Source organism: Haliotis rubra, unplaced genomic scaffold (genome assembly GCF_003918875.1).
Source record: "Haliotis rubra isolate DU_JTF1 unplaced genomic scaffold, ASM391887v1 Scf2078, whole genome shotgun sequence".
Taxonomy (NCBI): domain Eukaryota; kingdom Metazoa; phylum Mollusca; class Gastropoda; order Lepetellida; family Haliotidae; genus Haliotis; species Haliotis rubra.
The window spans coordinates 50,636-66,956 of NW_025766090.1; the positions used below are offsets into that span (position 1 = coordinate 50,636).

The following is a 16,321-nucleotide window of genomic DNA, read 5'->3' on the forward strand; positions in this document are numbered from 1 at the left end:
GTTTATTGTAATGAATAAACACTTCTCCTTGCCGGATACTGATAATTACAGCTAACATATGCTTGTTTTGTTTGTAACTTTTAATGCATTTTAAAATGTTCCTTTTCTAAATCTTAGTTTACAAACTTTCATCCATTCACAATAAATAACGAATTTATAGGCCACACAACAATCAATTCTTACTTTCACTTTCAAAATAAGGTAGCTTGTTTTAGGACTGAAAATCACCTGTTTTAAATATAAGAAATTATCCTAATTAAAATGCATGGTAATTTCAATGATGTTTTCGTTTTGAAATGTTATATGCTTGCTCTATCAAATTATAAAGGTTATTTTTTGGAAAGAATTTCATTTCAGACATAATCAATTGGTAAAAATACAGGGTGGTACTTATTTTATGCACAGATGTATATATATGAACCTAATATAGGGTTCTGGATCCGAATATATTAGGTTGATATATATCGCTCTTCTTCTCTGCTCAACGATAAATCGTGTCATGTCTTTTGTGTGTTGAGACAAAAGTACAGTTCTGCACATGGTGTGTTTTGGGGAAAATCATCATGAATATTCCTGGAATAGGGGTGACATCTCCCTGTTGAAACTGTTCTAGCAGAGGAATGGTAGTTCGACAGATCGCAAAATCTGATCAATATGGAGACGAGCTCTGAGAATCTCATTAGTAACAAACAAACCTCCCCATCACAATCTCGCCTCTGTAATATAGGGTTCTTGAAATGTTATATGCTTGCTCTATCAAATTATAAAGGTTATTTTGCGGGAAAGAATTTCATTTCAGACAAAATTATTTGGTAAAATACAGGGTGGTGCATATTTTATGCACATATGTATATATATATGAACTTAATATAGGGTTCTGGATCCGAATATGTTAGGTTGATGTAATGGTAATGGTGAGAAATCTGTTCGACGACGTGCCTGCGGGTTTGTGACCCTTGTATTGGTCTTCCGGTCCTAGGCCTGTATGCTGTTGGGACAGTTTGGCGGCTTGTATGGCGATGGTGCACTTCGCAAATTCTTTCGTGCAACACGACGATTCTGTGTTGCACCGATATGCAACACCCAATTACATATATCACTCTTCTCTCCGGTGAGTGGTAAATCGCGTCATGTCTGTTGTGTGTAAAGACAAACGTACAGTTCTGCACGTGTTAAAACTCAATTCTCACATGTAGTTTCTGAAGATCTTGTATGTTTCAGTGAAAAAAAATCGGTAAATTTGAAAACAAAACAAAATGCAACACTTAATTTTCGTCAAATCATAATGCATATAGCGCCCAAGGGATGTTCTCTCTACTAACATATGGCTTTGTGAGCATACGATCGTGAATGAATACATATTTACTTTTGGTCACGTTTGTTTGGCCCGAGTGGTTTTCTTTACAGCCATGGTAAAGTTGGAAAATAATATTTATAATTTCAACATGATTGATAATATTAACATCAAAGCAGCTCTGGTAATCTTTACTCAGAATACACACACAATCTCAAGCAACACAGGAGTTTAATCAGTTATGAAGAGCATACAGTTCTCCTTCTCCTGGATCTATTTTACAGATACATCCAAGGGTGACGACGTCAACTGAAGGGGCTAAATACTGCTACTGTTCCCCTTGAAAGGGCAACGATAAGTCCTCCTCATTCAAAGGAGAATGTATCTACAAACGTTTCTAACGTAGAATATTTATGATTCTATTTTGAACCGAAATGAAAGTCCTAGCAATTGTGACTGACTTGAAAGAAGGTGTAAATCCCTGCTGGTGTGTTGTGTACCGTTTCGTTGGTCCCAGACATGGTGGCCAACATTTACTGATGGTCAATAATAGCCTGTTGTTATCATGCATTATCCTGTAATGTCGTTTTAATGGTTACATACTTACCTTATAAACAAATTTGTGATATTACTGTATTACATTTATGCATGTGTCATGTGTATTCTCATATAGTCATGTTATGGCTGAAATAGTGTCGATGTGTCATTTACTTTATCTCACTGAGACAGAGCTCTCTTTCAAATGTCACAATTGTTTTTCATTTTCCCATGATTCATACGTTACATATATTTTGTCGAATGCAAACTATAGAATGATATTTACTAATTTCCAAGCTTACGAATACATGTACAGTGCACTCTGTCAAACTCGGACTCTGTCTTTCTCGGATTGCTGTATAAACAGGACTGAACTCACGGTCCCGGCGTAATCCTTCTTTGTTGTCATAATGAAAAAGTTCTGTATCTCGGACTCTCATTATTTCGGACTTCGGACCAAAGTGTCGGCCCGATAAGGTAGTTACATGTAAAAACATTGCTATATAATTCGGACTGAGCAGGAAGTCCGCTTGGCCAATAAACCCTGAATAAACATTCCGTTGATTAGTTTGTGTATTTATTTACTTAGCAGGAAGTCCGCTTGGCCAAGACCGCGTCATCTAGCGGTGAAGGCTTATTTACCTTTGATGCGACTAACACCAATTGTAAACTATAATTGAGCCGATCATGTCAACTCAGTGTCAATGTCACTATGTAAGAAGCGATTTTATTGGATACAGATTGGTTTCTAATGACGCTTTTTCGCCACCGTCTGCTATAAGGGTCGTAATTGGTCAAAATCAAACACGTGACCTAATTAAGAAATTTAAGAAATACAGTTCGCTCTACCACCATGTATAGTGTAATAAAACACACTTTCGCCCTGAACTATAACAACGTTAAAGCGTCCTCGGGATTTAACGTTGCAATAGTTCGGGGCGAAACTGTATTTCTTTCTAAGACGCCAAATTTAATACTTTCTAAGGATAATGACGATTAATCTAAGGCAGAAAACAAACGATGTGTCGGTGGCCGAAATTACGAATCCTCCCACTGGGCTAACTGACGTGCTGTTCTATTGACGTGTCTGCCCCCTACGTTAAGACGAACGTTACCAGAAAAGCAACTGATAAACAGTTTGATGACGGTTTACGGACGGGTTAAATATCTTCTCTAAATTATGTTAATTACATCTGTGATTAACGTAAACCATATGGGGCAATATGAACGTCGCATTTCAACAACCAACGTAAGTTTAGATCAGTACATCCAGATGAAGGTGACTAGTTAATCGACATTCCACAGTTGCATTGTGGGAATGTAAACATTGCGAACGTTACCGTGTCGCTGTAAAATTGTCAGTCGAACTGAGACATTTTATCCGTTGGAAAACATAAACGTGATGTTAGCTGAGTGGAAGCAACTGCAAACCAAGAAACGGATTGCAACGGAGTACTTTATTCTAGGAGTCTGTACGAGTCACTGACAACTGACATGCATCGTGACGTCGGTTACATTGTGACGTAATGCGAAAGTGTTCGATTACGAGGGGCAGACTAGAATGGTGCAGTGACGCCAATGCATTGTGACGTATGGCAAAAGTGCACATCATCGTCTGATAAATTACTGTTGGCGCCTTTGATCTTTCACCGAAGCATCTTAGAAACTCCCATACATAAGTTTTGTGTTTAATTGTGATAACACTTGTGTTGCAAAGTGACATTGCCATAACCTAAAACCTGACTGTATCATACTTGAATCTGTCTGCCATGAAAGAGTGTAACAATGTGAATTTAACACGGAAATGTTCTTAAAACTGGTGAATGTATCTATCACGCAAGTGTCTGAATCAATGACAATGTCTGTACAAATTGAAAAAACCCACAATATTAAAGAAGGTCAAGAATATGTAATAGTCCATGGGACTTTGCAGTATCTGCTGCTGTTTTCCCTTTCTTGTTCCTGGCGTTAACATCAACTGAGTCCTGTGCGAGGACATACTTCACCACCTCTATATTACCTCCCTGACAGGCAGTGTGAAGGAGGTGGTTGCCTCTTTCATCGACCAGTGACACGTCAGCTCCTTTACTCAGGAGGAAGACTACCACTTCCTTATGTCCATTTTCTGCCGTCTCCATCACAGGAGTCCTACCCAGGAAGTCTCTACTATTGATGCCCACATTGTCCTGTGCAAGGACATACCTCACCGTCTCTACATCCTCTCCTGACAGGCAAAGTGAAGGATGTTCCTACCTCTTTATTGACCAGTGACACATTAGCCCCTTTTCTCACGAGGAGCTCTACCACGTCCTTATGTCCAGTTTCTGATGCAACCATCGCCGGTGTTTTCCTTATCCTGTCTCCTCTGTTAATGTCCAATATATTTGCGAGAGGATATACTTTCCCCATTTCCACATATCCTCCCCGACAGGCAGCGTGAAGGACATTATCACCTCTTTTATCGACCAGTGACATATCAGCTCCTTCACTCACGAGGAAGTCTACAACTCCCCTACGCCCGTTCTTTGCTGCTATCATCATAGGAGTCATACTCCTAAAACCTCTACTATTGATGTCCACATTGTCCTGTTCGAGGACCTGCTTCACCGCCTCTATATCTCCTCTCTGACAGGCAGCGTAAAGTTGTGTGTTAAGTCTTTTGTTGCCTTTTTATTGATCAGTGACATATCAGCTCCTTTACTCTGGAGTTCTACAACTCCTTTTGTATCCCCTTGCTGATGCAACCATCACCGGTGTCTTCCTTGACAAGTCTGGACTGTCCTGAAATCAAAAGTGCAATATTTTGTACTTGGGTTTACTTCCCAAGAAACGAAGCAGCCGGGATACCGAACCCAGTCAGAGCAGGTGGGTGTGCACTCAAGTGTAACTGCTGGTTCATTTGTCGATGCCCTCACGGCTCATTGTGTGTGTATATATAGATATGTTGGATTTTGTAAATACATGCTCAATTTTTGTGTATAACATTTTGCAATCAACAGACATCATAACATGTCATGTGTACAAGTATCACACCTGCCTGTCTGTGTAATTACATAATGTGACAGTGACCGAACTCGGGCCATAAATCAATGCGTATTGTTTATGGTGTATAGCCTGATAGGTGTTAAGTTCAAAATGCATGTAGTCAGTGATCAAAGTTGTGTATTGAATATTGTCATTAGCAGACAGGCAGGCAGACACATAGGTGTCAATAAAACAGACATTGAGTTTGTCTATGACAAAAACATATCTATATCACAGTTAGAAATTCTGTCAACGCTAAATAATGACATTGCTTTTAAGTATCGAACTGAGAAAGTGACTCGGTGAGGAAGAACGTGTGGTGAAATAGACAAATGAAATTATATAAACAGTTAAATCGGTAATCTACTGTCATAACATATAAAAGCTCGCGCCTGTGAAATATCAACAAAACATTAGAAAAATAGCTCACATCAAAGCCTTCACCGAGTATTCCTAGCTGCGCGAACCTATTTCACTGCGCATGTGCTATGAGCGCAGCCCAGCCCAGCTGTTGAAACCACTTTTCCCCAAGCGCTTGAAAAATTAGTGAATCGTTTGAACTCCGATTTCGCGCGGGTTTTTCATCGCGTTGTTTTCCAACTTTATAAGTTGAATTTGCATATTTGATGATTTGTTTCAGTAAGTCCATACCGAAAGGTATCAGAATCTGCCAAGTTGTGTTTTACGTTGCATGTGACCTTTAAGAAGTAGGGTTGATACAAACTTTATGTAACTTTTGTCAAATTACTATGAATGAAACAAAGACACATATTGTTTCAGTATATATGTTCTGCAAGTGAATATATGTATATGTCTTTTGGACCATTTCAACAGTTTGACACACATTTACAAACATCCATTGAACACAAAATGAAGGCAGGTCTCATGACGAATACACTTGCCACTTCTCTTCCTGTTGTATCGTTCATATAACTACACAGATCTAGACACACATACACACCTTGCAACACTTCCATTTTACATAGACATAACTTACATGCGATTGATTCTCAGAACGGCCGCCGGGTCCGCCTGTCCTCTCAATCTTCTTTGATTCACTTGCTCGATGACAGTATGCGAAAATGAAGGAATCGTCGTTACAGTCAAGCTGGCACGTCTTCATGTCAATGTTTCTAAAATGATTGCCCTCTCCTTCATGTTCCCTGTCATCTTAAGTCCACATTCCTTTGAGCTGCATGTGGAAAGAACACACATGTAAACGGCTACTGCTAAGGCACTCTGGAGACAGTTATTTAAACAGAATGGCATCATCTTGAAGTAATCACAGAAGAACACAGGGACTGAGCACTGGTTAGACGAATAAGAGAGGCTGCTGAACAACGGTTCAGAGATCACTGTCAAAGGTATTCTGAGTTCTGACTTTAAGTAGTTGTTTCAGGACATCACGTGACATTAAAATGTGGTCATAATGGCAGAGGCTTCAATACATCAATAACAGAAATGCCAGAGCGTGCTATACCACATATGAGAGATCAGTGGAAACGGTAAACTGAGTTCTTCTTTTACGTGGATGCATCCGGGACATCACGTGACACAAGTGAAATCAATAAAGCGCAAGGCTTGACATGTCACTGTCATATATACGAAGGTATATTTATTTCTATGCAAACCGAATGGCTTACTAGTCCAGGGCGATCAACACAAAAGGTCCATGAACAACTTTTACCAACAACCCAACAGGTCATCCACCTTCACTATAAACAACCCAACAGGTCCACCACCTCCGCTATAAACAACCCATCAGGTCCACCACCACCTTCACTATAATCAGCAGAAAGGTCTACCACATTCACTATAAACAACCCAACAGGTGCACCACATTCACTATAAACAACCAAACAGGTCCACCACCTTCACTATAAATGCCCCAACTGGTCCACCACCTTCACTATAAACAACCAAACAGGTCCACCACCTTCACTATAAACAACCCAACAGGTCCACCACCTTCACTATAATCAGGCACCCATGAAGGCCACCTCCTCGTGGTGGGTGCTGGGTAACGCTAAGCGCCCTTCAACCCCCGTTGTGGGACCCGGGGATATTTGGTCCACCAACCCGTTTGCCGTGGGTTGCGCCCCTGTGTCGGTGGAGGACGGGAACCACTCCTACCAATTAACTTAGTAGACAAATATAGCTATTCAAGTCATATTTGCTTGAGTATAACATCCCTGTATCCCTGGTGTTTGCATGCTGGAGACCCGATGCAGTTAGACACCGTCCTCGTTGACACTCCATGGTGGGTGGGGACCAGGGCTGTCGAATCAATTTTATATCACCATGGCTCACAATCATTCTGGTTCTAGTCGCAGTGAAAAAAGAAGAGACGTTTGGAAGCTGAGATATTGTCCTCTGATGATGATATTTCTCTTCCTCAAAATTCAAATTCCTGGGCACGATTTATTGTCGTTGACTCAAAAGATGGACTCCCTTTGAAAATCAACCCTTTTGCTATTAGCAAAGCAATTGAAGGCATTTGTGGCGAAGTAACAAATGCTTTCACGGCTCCGAGGCGGCTCTCTTTTGCAGAATGTGCCCGACGACCACAGGCTGTTAATCTTTTTGAAATGTACCACTTTTGTGTCAATACTGAAGTCACTGTCTCAGTACACCGAACTCTAAATTCCAGTCGAGGGATCATCCGCGACAGAGCCCGTTGTCTCGCGGAAATGACTGAGGAAGAAATACTGAAAGAACTTTCTGGGCAACATGTGACCTCAGTGAAACGTTTCATGAGAAAAGATGGAGATGCAATTATCCCAACAAATACTTATTTGTTCACTTTTCGCTGACTGCTATCCCCAAATCCATTAAGGCAGGCTATTTTAACATCGGAGTGGAGGTGTATGTCCCCAATCCACCTGGTGTGTTAATTGTCAGAAATTTGGACATGGTTCCAAATTCTGCAATTGAAAATACTCAAACTCAATACTCGAAGACAAACGTTGTTGTGACACAGACACTACAAACGGAATCAGTGTTAAACGTTTACAGCTTCAAGGCACTGTAACAATCAACAGAACATAAAACATGAGGAAGGAACGTGTTGGTTCCCTGCAAACAATAACGTCAACCTTTGAGTATATGTTTGAAGCCAAAAGGAAAAAAAATATAATCTCATCAAAAAGCAGAATGCCCTATAAGAATCTCACCTCTGCCACGTCGGATAGCATATCCGTTGATGAACGGGTCTTCATCTTGGCTTTCTATTGTCGCAAGATGGCTCTCCAAGTAATAACAACAGTAGGCCTGAAAAGTACACTCCATTGTTTAAACAGCAAGCAGAGGAAGCACGTTCTTCCAAGACGACACTTACCATCTGTACATCTCTTTAAATACGAAAGACTAAATTTTGTTCAAGTCTAGAGAGATATGTCTGCACATACTTTTTATCAGTGACAGAAAAGTGATTTGTAAAATACATGTCCACATCTGCTTTTCTGACTCAGTTGGAATAATTTAAATTTTCGAGTTAACTGTTTTGAGCAATTTGTTTCAGTACATTGTATACAAACAACTATGTCTTCTGTAAATGAAGTCAAATAAATAGGGTATATCATGTGTCAGGGGTGATGAGACCATCTCATGCTGCAGTTTCACTTCATTCTGTGTTGTTGTTTAACGTTATGTGGTGGCGGTCTGCACATAACTGAGCCTGAACCAGGCAATACAGTTATCAACAGCGTGAGCATTAAATTGAGATACAATGACACGTGTCATTCGAGTCAGCAACCCGGATCGTCATGTATTCATCACATAATTTTGAAAGGCTGAATTTTGTTAAGTCCAGAACATATTTCTGACAATTCTAACCTTCACAGGTGGTCAGAATATTTCAGCTTACATTGTATCATGATAAATACTTTATAAGTTGTATGCTTTTCTCTCAAGGTAATACGGTCTGATGTACGCCTCTTTGTAGCAGTGTCACCCGAGCTGGAAGGCGCACATCAGACCGTAGTACCCGAGGGAGAAGCATGCAACGTGTTTATCTTACCGCCATGTTAAATGTACAAAATATCATTTTATTTCATTTTAAAGATCGCTACTACCGACTATATGACAATTAAACAAAATGGCGTCTGTCTCTCGACTTGATTTTTTCAAATCCATGAAACATATTCTGACAAGCTTAAAACTGCTTTAAAAGGTTCATTATGTTCAAATTGAGAGTGCCAACGAATAATGTATAAAGTAGTTTAAATAAAGCAGTGAAAGTCGGTAAAATAAATGTGTACAAAGTGAACTAAAACAGCTAATCGAACGGTTTCGAACTCCGGTCACTGCATGCCCTCATATTACTCAGCGGAGAGTTTGGCGGTTACCGTGGCAGCAGGTAATATCCTCCTGGGAGGGTGACACGGAAACTTGTTTAAGCGTCATTGACCAATAAAATTAAAGTATTTTACATGAAGGTAAGATAAGTGGGTGGTTTGATTGTTTGAAGCCCAGTAGGAGAGAGTTAAGGTGAGAAAAATACTCTCATGCGATAATACTTACAGCCGCCTCTGGAAACGAACATCTCACGTTTGAGAACCAGTAGCAGGACTTTCTGTGTAGATAAAATCCTAGCGGACATCCCTGATAAAGGATAATATATCACTTTTGAATGGAAAACTGCTTAATAACATTGATTAATTTATGAAAATACAGCAACAAAACCCTTGAAAACCTAAAGAAACCTGAATCGTCGGATACCAACCAGTTAATTTTACCAGCACGATCATAATGAACTTATCATTTCTTACAAATCTACAGACAGATCAAATCCTTATTTACAGATGGATCCAAGGATGATGGTGCAGTTGCTTAAGCCACTGTCGTTGTATCGAATAAAATAGCACCCAGATTATCAGACAACAGTTCAATATTTATAGCAGAATCCAGAGCAATTATAACAGCTCTCAAATATATCAAAACCTATTTAAATATAATAGTTTATAATAGTGTCTGATTCCCTTTCCTGTCTTCAGGCCGTAATATAAGGAATATTTCTAATATACATCCACAGATCTGTGAAGTAATAGAAATGCATAATGCTCATGCTACTAGTCAGGGCGTAGTCTCTAAATGCCTACAGTGACAAATGCCTACAGTGTAGAATAAAAACAAAGTACTGCACCAGTGATTTCAAGCAGCAGTATCTTCTCCCCATTACATAAATGGAACATTCCAACAGACAAAGGTGGACAAATGCCTACACAATGAAAACATGCTGGGGTTTCATATATTTGTGAAATGGAACAATAATTGAATTCATATCTTTACATCTGACAGGGTCAAATATCTTTACATCATCTATGCATATTTATGCTGAGAATTTGTTTTACTCCATCTTCACTAGTCGACCAACAGCACTGAGAAAGTCCAAGGGAGCCTTCACACCAGCTCGTAGCTGATCCTTTAGTCTATCAAGCATGCTGTCAATCTCCTTGCACACGACGTCGTGGCGGTGGTTTAGCTCCATGGATGAACTGAACAAGCCTGTTCCGTTCGGTCTTCTCAGCTTCTGAAGAACCTTCACCAACTCAAAGCTGTTTGGATGAGCTCTCATGACGACCTTGCTCAGATGGGAATGCCACCCCTCGAGCACTATTTGGGAACACTGCTTCTGTGGCTCTGATGGCGGCGATTTCAAAGTCTGTTTGGATGCTAGTTGGCTGAAGTGGATGTCCAGTGGTTTCCTGTACTTTCTCACTCAAGAGTCTCAAGAGTCTGAACAGAGAGTCAAGGTAGCAAAGGTACTGTAAGTCCCCATGGTCCCTAGTATGGTGATCGGCCTTCAGTTGTTGGCGATCTATAGCATGTTTTTATCTTGTATTGTCCTAATAGTGCTATTAATTTTAACCTTCCACACTAGTTTTAAAATCTAATTGTGATATTCTAGTTGTTTTACTGTCCTTCGATGGCAAGTTTTATAATATATACATATTCTATTTCAACGAAAAATGTTCTCGTCACGATATGGCTGAAATATTGCCGATGTGACGTTAAATATTAACTCACTCACACACTCACTCACTTAAATGTAAACTTAGCATGTCCAGGCCATTTTAATATAACTAAATCAATATTCTTCCTCTGTTTTATTATTCATTATTATTTATGGAACTGTAAATACTGTCATTTCTTAACCTCCACTGGTCACGTGCAATTTTTCCTGACCCAAATTTTGAGAAAACATGTCCAAGTATCTTTGGTTTTATGGGGATGAATTGATGTGTGGAAATATAATTCAACAATTATTATGCACAAAAAGGACTTTTGTTTATAAAACAGGCTATTTCAAAGACGAGTAAATTTAAAAACCCACTTTGTTCTCCATAGTTCAAATAACACTTACAACTGGAATGGGAAATACTGCATTTATTTAATCTTTGTCTGTTTTTAAAGTAAATGGTTATTATGAACAAACAAAAATAATGAACATTTAATGAGACAGAATGACTCAAGCTGTGAATGATTATCGCTTGAGACTGTGGTAGATATCTGCATTTAAAACATATGCAAGAACATATTGGTATATATAACATATATAGAACATAGATAAGGCATCATGAGAAAAAAAATATTTAATATTTTCAATAGTGATGTTATATGATATCTGCATTTGTCTTTCAACCATCTAAGAAGTGATGACACAACTACTAGTGTGCTAAATCATAACACAAACCAAATTAAAGCATCAGGCGTAGCTTCTGTATTTCTTCTGATTTCAGAGGTACATCGCTGAGTCAATGGCCCTGAAAAAAAAGGAAAAGAAAAACCATGAATAATTACTTCTTTTTTCATGCCTTAAAGAAAACCATTTATTCTTTTATTGCAGACGGATATTAATTTTATATTAATTTGATTTAGAATAAATAGATATTCCTGATATTTCGTCTACGAATGGTTTTGGGATGTTGAATGCGTTTGAAATATTACAATACATTACATATCTTTTGAATGATTACAAATGTTAGTAAGAAATGGAAGCGAACTAGCATGTTCAACCACAAAAAATGTTCAGCTACAGGTTAGTAGAAAAACAAAAGATGTAAAAGATAAACAGTTGGTTCATTAGGTTAACTGACCAAAAGTAAAGAAAACAACAACATCTTTTGCAAGTTTCTTCACAGTTTCCATTTCCAGTTCTTGTTGAAAACTTTTCTGTGGAGCAACTACGTCTTTTTCAGCACTAGTTGGGACATCGAAAATTTCATTTCTGTAATTTTGTTTCTTTTGACCACGGTTTTTCCCATCACACGCCAGTGTTCAGTATATTTTCCGAGCGAGGGCATGTTCAACCTGACTAGTCTACAAACCCAATCAGAAAGAACTGTTCTTTTCAAACTGTTACAACTTTGAATTCTACACAATTCTAACACTAAGCCATTCTGAATAACTCCACTCGATATTCCTTAAAAAACTCAGGCTGGAGTCCAAACTTCCATAAAATTCATAAACATGACTGATGAAAAGTTTGACTGACTAACTACAATTGAGTGTTTGGATAACAGTTTCGATGTCGATGATGTTCTGCATTGATGTGAGTAGCTCCCTGGTGATCAGGGTTTGTGTGGAGACATCTTTGCATGTAGTCACTTCCTGTTCTTCTTGTACTTCTTCTAAATCCTGGTCAGGAAGGGGTTTGTTGTCTTCCCTCCCCAGAGGGAATAGGCCTCTGCTCTCATGTCCACAATGGTAGTATCAGAGTCATCTGCCCTTTGTTCTTCTTCGTGTATTCCAACATTTTCAGTTCAGGTCCATAATCCTTGACCAGTTCAACTTGTGTAATTCCAGGGGCAAGCCGAATGACGACTCGTGCCCCTCTAGAATGATTTCATATTGGCGTATGAACATCAGAACTACTTTACACAAGAACGGTAACTCTATTCCCGTTTGATTAAAATGTTTCCTAATATCACCCGAAGCACTGGTATATAGTATTGCTGTTGTTTTGGTGTTTTTTTTTGTTTGTTTGTTTTTTATTTTGTTGGTTTTTTACTTATTTATTTTTAAGAATTAAACCTCTTTGATACAACTGACAGAAGGACAGAAACATATTTGTTAAAGACATATTTTCATGTTTTCTAAATAGGGTTTAATATTCACTTATAGGAACTGTTTTGTTGAATATACAAACTGAACACCCGTGTAACCTTGCTGTCACACCTCTGGTGGAATTTTTAAATGAATTCGCTGAAAGACATATGAATGACAAAACAAAGTGAGACCAAAATATCCCCAGAGATGTGAAATATAAACCCGATGTTAAAGAATAATGTTGATTAGCTACATACAGATATAATATTATTGTTTTAAACTCGTAGCGAATTACACATGTTAGAAGCGCACATACAATCTCCATGACAAGCCCGCAAGATCGTCAGAAATACACTCAATTAGACCCATGAGAGCCGTTATGTCATCAAACGCACGTGCATGTATTTGACTCTCTCACCGTCCATGGCACTATCCTTACTAAAATCTACACGAGGCAACATAGTTCTGTTAGCCTCATTCCTTGGGCTTTCAATATGACGATATATATTTTTAGAAGTTGGAAGATAGAACAAGTATATATGGCAGCCAACTTCTTTAAGTATAGAACACGACGTTTCGAACACGACGCTGTTAAACCAAAGTCACTCACTCTCTCTTTGTGGCTTACCACTTTCACGTGGTTTCCTCCATACAGTCAGCAGAGGATAAAACAATATCTTCAAATTTGCTAACAGCGAGATTAAAATCGGAATATATGAGCATTGACAAATCTGTGAGTAACTGACATGACTGAGATAATTTGTTTACGAATCTTTTCAGACATGGAGGAGTTCCGTCTATATGTATACCTCTGGGGTTTGTTAGAGTCAGAAGGAATTTGGTCATAATCAGCTGATTTCATAAAATGACGACATGCTGGCATGTGTTTCGATTCTACTCTGGAATCGACTAACATATAATTGGTGTCATATTGACAGAACGAATAAAATAATCTACAACACTGCAACCTTGCTGAGCTATATACGTAAAGTTACCGTAACTATCTCCAGTTGCTCTCCCGTTGAATGTGTATACATTATGGGTAAAACACAGGTCAAGCAACAGCTCACCAAATTTATTGGGGGTCTTGTCACATGACTGCCTATATGGGGACAGTCGGTTCTTCAGGAAAGGCCAGTGGTCCAGCTGATCTATAGGTGTGGTTTTCTCAGCTGTAACATAAAATGTGGAGCCAACCGTTGGAGTATGCATTCCCAAAAATAATATACATCTTTATAGTCTATTATCGTTGTTTGGAACAAACGTGTCTATCTTAAGGCAAAGGGCATTATGTATGCTGGTCTCCATTTGTTGACAGTAGTCTGCAATTGAGTTGTGCACAAGTAGCATAACTCCGCCCGAGACTCTACCAGCCTTGGCAATCTTATAAGCTTTTTGCTACGTATATCTCATACGCATTTAGTTGAGGAAGTGCTCTAACCTGATCTAGCTTGAAAGGCATTCGATAAAATCCAGTGTCATCGATTTTGGATATAGATCCTTCGGTGTTCCAAGAAACATATTTAAGTAGGGAATTAAAGTCCAGTTACCTGAGCACCTGGTTGGTCTGTTCGTGACATATGGACCTGGCCTAGCTGTCATCCTCCCTAGCAGATCTCCCCTCGGGGGTTGGGCGCTTACTCCGCGACTAACTGCTGTCCCTCGGGGTTCGGGGTTGATGTATATACCCCGGGTCAGGGCTGTAAAAGCGCCTGATGGGGGTGGGAGATGATGTCAGTGTCTGTGCTTTGTTCAGCTCAGGACCTCTAGACACTGGCTTTGACTTGAAGGAATCTGCAAGGTGTATCGCTGTCTTGCATTGGTCTTGTTTCCAGTCTACCGTTCTTGTAGGCATCGAGTCCTTTTACTACGAAGGTCAGCCAGAGTGTCTCTCTGTGAGATTGTTAGCTACGCCTATCCCGCTACTTCTCAGCGTGTCTCTCTGTGAGGATCGTTAGCTACGCCTATCCCGCTACTTCTCAACGTGTCTCTCTGTGAGATCGTTAGCCACGCCTACCCACTACTTCTCAGCGTGTCTCTCTGTGAGATCGTTAGCCACGCCTATCCCGCTACTTTTCAACGTGTGTCTCTGTGGAGATCGTTAGCTACGCCGATCCCAATACTTCTCAACGTGTCTCTCTGTGAGATCGTTAGCTACGCCCATCCCAATACTTCTCAACGTGTCTCTCTGTGTGGATCGTTAGCTACGCCTATCCCACTACTTCTCAACGTGTCTCTCGATGTTTGAGTTCAGAGGTCTTCTCATCAGTGTGATTAAACTTGGACATAAGTGGGCGTGGTTTATCGGGTTTGGAGTTTCTACCTATGCAATGCGCCCATAAAATATCGCCTTTTACTCCACTCCATATGTCGATTCAAAACTGAGCACAATATTAATCCTTACACGACTCAAACGATTCATTTTGCTGTTCAGGTAGACCATAGAAATCTCCTGGACGCCGCTAGTCTATCTATCTCTGACCAGGAGCTGACACTATTTTCTCTAGATTTACGGAGGGCGGTGGGGTAGCCTAGTGGATTTAAAGCGTTGGCTCGTCACGCCGAAGACTCAGGTTCGATTCCCCACATGGGCAATACAATGTGTTAAGCCCATTTCTGGTGTCCCCGCCGTGATATTGCTGGAATATTGCTAAAAGCGGCGTAAAACCAAACTCAGTCAGTCAGTCTAGATTTACGGTAGTTTGCTCATGCCTCGACTTTATTACGCGTATCAGAAATGGATGTTTCTTTATGTGATGCATCTTGGTAATACGAGCAGCAGTTTGAATACGCTCGCTCAGAGTGTATAAGATACACTTCACTGTAGGTGTATTAATAATAATATTGTTAAATTTTCGAATATAGCATTCTACTCACATTAATCAAATTTCGCATTAAATTACTTTACAATTAAATAAATTTTCATATTGAGTTAAAAAATCGTTTTGCATTGAAATATAGTATTTTCAGGAAAGTATCTAAAGTAACTATCGGATTCATAAAATTAGCTGGGTTTTAGGGGGTTGTTTCAAATATTATAGTGTGTGATATACTGATAGTGTGAGAAAAAGGCTGTGCACTTCTTTGATATAAATTTGAATACCTCATGCGGGATTTTGAGGTCTTGAGGAATGGCCAACATGACTGATAGCCAACCTCGTGTTTAGTTTTTAGCAATATTCCATCAATATCACGACGGGGTCACACGTTGTACCCATGTGGGAGTCGAACCCTGGTCTTCAGCGAGACAGACAGAACACTTTAACCACTTTGGCTACCCCGGTGCCCAACCTTAACAACAGAGGATTGTGTAAGAAAACCAAAGACTGTTGGTTGTATCTGTGTAACGGATGCCTTGATTAAGCGACATGTCATACTATTAGCAAAAGCCTTAATCACTGAAGCATTGATGACCAT

General features: G+C 39.6%; 1 long non-coding RNA gene across 1 annotated transcript; it reads right to left on the reverse strand.

The window, feature by feature from the left end:
- Positions 1-10,385: 10,385 nt before the first annotated feature.
- On the reverse strand, positions 10,386-14,078 carry LOC124276261. The gene is made up of 3 exons (XR_006898465.1): positions 13,975-14,078; positions 11,550-11,619; positions 10,386-10,591 (listed from the first exon to the last, which is right to left on the reverse strand). It is a non-coding gene; the product is annotated as an uncharacterized LOC124276261 (long non-coding RNA).
- Positions 14,079-16,321: the final 2,243 nt, after the last annotated feature.